The sequence below is a fragment of the Gavialis gangeticus genome, unplaced genomic scaffold (assembly GCF_001723915.1).
Source record: "Gavialis gangeticus isolate Ggan-Ray unplaced genomic scaffold, GavGan_comp1, whole genome shotgun sequence".
NCBI classification, from domain to species: Eukaryota; Metazoa; Chordata; order Crocodylia; family Gavialidae; genus Gavialis; species Gavialis gangeticus.
The window spans coordinates 56,278,051-56,284,047 of record NW_017728994.1 but is presented as its reverse complement, the minus strand read 5'-3'; positions in this window follow the sequence as shown (position 1 = coordinate 56,284,047).

Genomic DNA, 5,997 nt, shown 5'->3' with positions numbered 1-5,997 from the left:
CCCCCCCCGCGGCCCGGGCCGCCGGCGATGACTTCTATTCGCCCCGCCAGATTTGGGCGAAAAAATAAAAGGGGGAAAAAACAAAAGTTCTTAATTGCAACGCTTCCGGGCACGGCCGGCCTTCTGGGGGGCGAAGGAGGGGAGGGCAGGCGTCCTGGCGGCTCCCTGCTCGCCTGCCGAGGGCCCCGGGCAGCTGCTGGCTGGGCCGTGCGGGCCTGAGCAGGTAAAGCCCATTTCTGAGCCCAGAAGGCCGTGCTGGAAGAGCACCCCCCACTGCTGCCTCCTCCGCCTGACACAGGGCTTTTAAACCTGAACGCTTGCTAAGAAAATGTTGTTCCGACTACTGAGTTGGTCTAATGGAAGATACTGGATTGACCTGAAGAGCCTCGTCTGCCGGCTGGGTACCTTGAGGATGGAGATGCCTGCGAAGTGCCTAGCCTTACTGGGCCAGAAAGTACCATTCTTCACTAAAAACAGAGCTCCTTTCGTTGCCCTTGAATATCTGCATGTGTTTCCTTGCCGAGAAGCGAGGGAGAAGTTCGCCCACCTGAGACGGATGTCTCGAGGAGGCCTCAGGCCTGCCCCGGTGCTGTGGCTCGGCGGGGAGAAGTGATCAAGCGGCAGCAGGCGGTGCGGGGGGGATTCTGCATCGCTGCTCTCGCCACAGCCCGCGGGGATGGGGCAGGGGATCTCGCTGCACGTGCTGGATTTAAAACCTCAGCATCGGAAGCCAGCAACAGTTGCTATGGCCCGTAGGCAGTATCGACAACGGTGCAAGCGTATGCTGCCTGGTGGGGGATGGATCTGTGCTTCCCAAGCCCTGCGTATCTCCCCGTCACAAGTCCTGTTTGTTCTGGCTTCCCCGGGGGTTCCAGATTCAGCCACTGTGTCCTTCCTAAGGCTGGGAGTCAGAGGACTTGGCTTCTGTTGCTGGCTTTGCTTTGGACAAATCTTTCTGTGCCTGTTATCCCAGCTGCAATGTGCAGCTCCGAACTTTCACCCGCCCCGGCCAAACCCCATCGATGGCTACAGATAACCTGATGTCTGAGGTGCAACATTAGCATTTGTTAATAACCATAAAAAGTTTCTGTGTGCGGGAAATGGGTTGCTCTGGCAACAGCATAGCTGGATAAGAGACTGTACAAGGACTGCAGCCCTTTGCACAGCTACATCCACTGAAACGGCTTAAAACCGTGGGCTTGACTCTTACTTACATGTGCAGCCCTTCACGTTGCTGTGTTACCAGGTGTGGCCTTAGATGGATGTAAGACTTATTTATTCTTACTTTAAATTGCCTTTGTACTGGCAAAGAGAAATGAAAATGAGTCCTCTCCCCTTTATTTTTTAGTATTACAGGATTACATCAATACTCCATCTCACACTGGCTGGGAGCAATAAGAGGGAATCCTTTTTTCCCACATATATTTATTCTGCAATGGCTGTGTCACTGCCCGGCTTGACCTTAGCATTCCCTGCCAGGTTCAGACTTGGTATACAAGGTTGCAACCCGGGAGTGAATTATATGTTTATTTACATGCTGTTTGTTTAACCCTGATTACAGGCTCCATCAGTTTGGACCTGCTGCTTAAACTATTCCCTAGTGAAGTTTGCTTCGCTACTTGAAGTCTGTGCCAGCACAATTGAGACAAACTGAAGATGCGAGACACCCGCTGTACGACCATCCTGCAGCACACAAATGTCTGAAGTCACACAGGAGCTTTCTCACCAGCGCCCACACTCTCGATGCCACACTCAAGAAGACATGACTACAGATGTGGAACAAGAGGCTGAAGAAAATAGCTGAGAGTGAAAAAATGTACGTTCCAGCAGCTGAGTCCTTACCACCAGGGGCTGATGAACAGCGGCAAAGGTGGCGATGTCTCAACCGCCTACGTACCGGAGTTGGACGTTCCCAGGAACTAATGAAGAAGTGGGGCTATAACATTGGTTCGACCACCTGTGACTGTCACAGAGCTTCAGACTATGCAGCGCCTGCTGCAATGCCCACTGCTTGAAGGCACATGTGCAACGAAAGAGCTTGCAAAGTACAATAAACAAGCACAAGCATGTGTAACAAAATGGTTAAATGTGATGTAGAGACATGAGAAGAAGAAGTCTGAGCCTACAGAGCTCAGCCCTCCAATGCATGGAGTGACTCTCTTGGATGGGGAGAGGTGGATGCTCCTCACCTTGAAGAACTATGTGAACACTGCATGGTGTGGACTGCGGCTGAACCAACTAAGGAAAGGGTCTGATGATATTTGTCAGGAGGTTGTCAGTCAGTCCTCAGCTGTCACCCCCACAGGAACAGAAATCCATCCTGTCTGTCAGTCCTGAGTCTACCAGAAGGAACCAACACAGAACCAGATAAGAGTGGACTTCTACAGTGAACTACTATAAATGTGACTTGCAAAAGATTTTGTTATTAGACAATTTATCCTGCAGCTAAGCCTTGGCTGCCTGCACAAGCCAGGACAGAGAGGTATTCAACGTATCAGGTATATCATTTTAGGGGCTTCCTGAAGTCAAGCTGGCTGGATCTTTTCAAAAAATGGTGACAGTTTAGAAAATCCACCCTTTAGTGACTTGCCCGAGATCACATAGGCAGTTGGGAGGGGTACAAATCACACCTTTGGACACTTTTCCTGCATTTCCATCCATCTGTCATTCCCAGGGTATCTTTATTGAATTATGATCTTTACTTAATAAAATTAACATGGGATTGTAACCCCTTGATTGTCTCCCCCTTCTTTGAAGGAGCTCCAAGTTTAAGGGCCAGAGAAGTTAAGTGAATTACCCAAGGCTACATAATTAATCAGGAGACCTAGAATAATTTTTCCTGTCACAACAGCCATAATTCTGCAATGTCATGTCAGAGCTGGAACCAGCCTGACTTTGGGGTTGTCCAAAAAGGAAGAACCAAAGGTTAGTTGAAGAATTTATCTGCTGAGCATCCCTGTGTGCACACAGCTGATAACTGTAGGGTTAACTCATCTTCCAAATGACACCTCTGCGGATCACCTTTAACTCTAAGTTTCCTGATTTTTGTGAATTTGAACGTGGTTTTGCTAGCACTTCTTTGTGTGCAAATTATTTAAGGATGTCAGGTCAAGAGGAGTGAGTTCCAAAGTCTGAAATGGATTGTTTCTGCTTGTACTCCAGGTCACATTTTTTATTGAAGAAGTAATCTATTTTTTCCTGGAAGTCATTGGTTTTTTTAAAAAGAAGCTTCAGTACTAATTAGAATAGATTGGTTATCCAACACACCCACAGAGGATAACAGACGGACCCAGAAGGAATTCCAAATCGTACTGCACTTGAGAGGCTGAGTTGAAACAAACTTCAGAGCTGGAATGTGTCAGGGATTGCAAGGGCTTCTGTGTAGGGTTTTAGACCCAGATTCTTTGAGCTGCTCTATACAGAGTCCCACAGACTTCAAGGGGGCTTTGAGCAGGCATATGACTACCCACAGACAGTGGCTTGCAGCATCAGGGCTTCGTTGTGTACAAGTGTGTGTCATAATGCTGACTGCTCAACAAGTAACACAAATAGGAAGGTGGAACCTAGGGAGAAGAAGGGGCTGAAGTACAGGTGTGGTATTTGCATCGGCACAGGGGGAAGCAATGCTAAAGGAGTGCAAAGAGATGCTGAATATTAGATTCAAGTTCGCACTGTGTGAGTTTGCACGATGCACACCATGGAGGTGGGCAGCAGCAGATCCTCTTTATTGGCTTGATCCTGAACCTATTAAAACCAGTAAAAGTTTTAACTCAGTGATGGCAGGATTAGTCCTGACAATCACTGGCTTTTAGTGGATGTACCTAAGAAAAGGCTTGGAGTGACTAGGTTGTGGGACTCTGAGTGACTTGCTGGGTGTTGTTGTCAGATTTCCCAGTGTATTAAGTAACGTGTTTCCAACCCAGCTGGCTGCAGGAGCTCTCTCTGGCTGCCCATTGGTGCTGGGTTTCCAGCTCCCCCTCAGACCTCAGCACTTTAATTGATTCATTCTTTCCCCCCCTAAACAGCCTGCGAGGATGGTCTGGTAGGTCTAGCTTCTTAAGTTAATACCATCAACTAGTACCTATGTCAGTACGCACAGCTACCCAAGTGTCTTTTCACTGGCAAGAGAGACAGATTGCCTTTTCATCCAGCCAGACCTCTGTTGTCCCTTCTCTGTTCCTGAATTTGTAGCCCTGCTGATCCAAACCAGTTCTCCAGATCATGCAGGATCCAGAACTGTCAGAGCCAATGGCTCTCCCAGAGTCCTATAACAACTCTTAAGAATAACAGTGTTCTCCTCTCAAGGAGGGCCGAAATTCCCACCTGCCAGCCTTTCTCTAGCCATGAACAAAATTCCAGTACTTGTGGGTACAGCTGGTCAAAACATTTTTGACGTAATGAACTTTTGCCTGAACGCATGGTTTTGTGGAAGCCCAACAAAGATTTTGTTGGGAAAGTTTTTTTTAGGGCTGACACTTCTGAATGGGGGCAGAGAAAGAAACAGAGAGTGAGAGACAAAGAGAAAAAAAAAGGAGAGAGAAAGAGACAGACAGACAGACCAAACTTAAAAGGACAGCTCAGGTTTTTATAGGAAAAAAAGATTCTTCAGCAATATTACTTTTGTGGACATATTCTAAAGGTTTAATTTTGAATCCTTTAAGGTTGTCACAGAATGAAATTATTATCTGCTGGACAGCTCTACCCCCAAGGAAATCACAAGACTTGGTAATGATGGACCTGATTCTCTTCTCAGTGGCCGCGTCTACCCGAGATGCCAGATGTACAGTCGCAGTATATAAACAAGTACTAAATGACTGTGCAGTAACCAGAGTTACTGTGCAGTCACACCAAGGAATGACTTTTTTGTGATGATGACAGTGCATCATGCTTCCTGCCATATGATGCTACTGCACAGTAGTCACAGGCTACTGCACAGTTAGTGTCTTGTGTAGAGGCAGCCAGTTACACTAGGTTTCCAACAGTACATCTCTATTGGTTTGCATAGATTTGCTCCTGGCTTCCCTGCTGCAAGTGAGCACAAAATCAGGACAAATATGTTTAGGTCTGTGCACTTCACTATTGAAAAGATAATGATATATTAGATGAGGTTCAGAGAAGATCAATATAAACTATCACAGGGAAATTGGGATTAACATATGAGAAGAGACAAGGAGACTATTTTAACTAAGCAATGACATTGTAATTCCCTAATGTATAAATATGTGAAGGGTAAAAAAAACAAAATACCAAGGAGCGGGTGAAAAAGGAATTATTTAGAATAGATGAATTATACCAAGAGACCTAATGAGAGATAATGTGATGAAAGGGAAAGTTCAGTATGATTATCAGAAACAGTTTCCTGAAGGTCAAATCTATTATGTTGCCAAGAAAGCTGTAGAAGTCTCATTGCTCAGACCAGAGGTCAGCAACCCCCAGCACATGTGCCGAGCACAGCATGCGAGGCCATTTTGCTCGGCACTCCACGGCCAGCTTGGGCTCTAGGCAGCTGCTGCCAGCCACAAAGCCCAGGCTGCTCCCAGCAAGCGGCTGGGTGGCTGCAAGCCCTGCTGTGGTTGGCAGCAGCTACCCAGAGCCTGGGCCAGCTGCAGGTGGGAGGCTGCAAACATCTGCTCTGGGCTCTGGCATTAGCTCCATACCAGTGGCCCAGGAGCCCAGCTCCGTGCGCCCGTGCGTCTGCCTCTGTCTGGTCCTGTGTGTCTGTGTGTGCACATATGTGTCTGGTTCTGGATGTGTGTGTGCATATGTCTGTTATGGGTGTGTTCTGGTTCTCTGTGTTTGTGCGCATGGTTCTGTGTGTGTGTGTCTGGTTCTCTCTCTGCTCTCCTTTCTCTCTTGCTGTCTCTCTCCTCTTTGTCAGATTTGTCTCTTTTTTCTCTCTCATTGCAACATGCTCAACAAAAAAGGAATACACAACAATAAAGGCAACATTTATGATTATTAAATATACTAATATGTGGTGGGTCCTGCCATGTACCC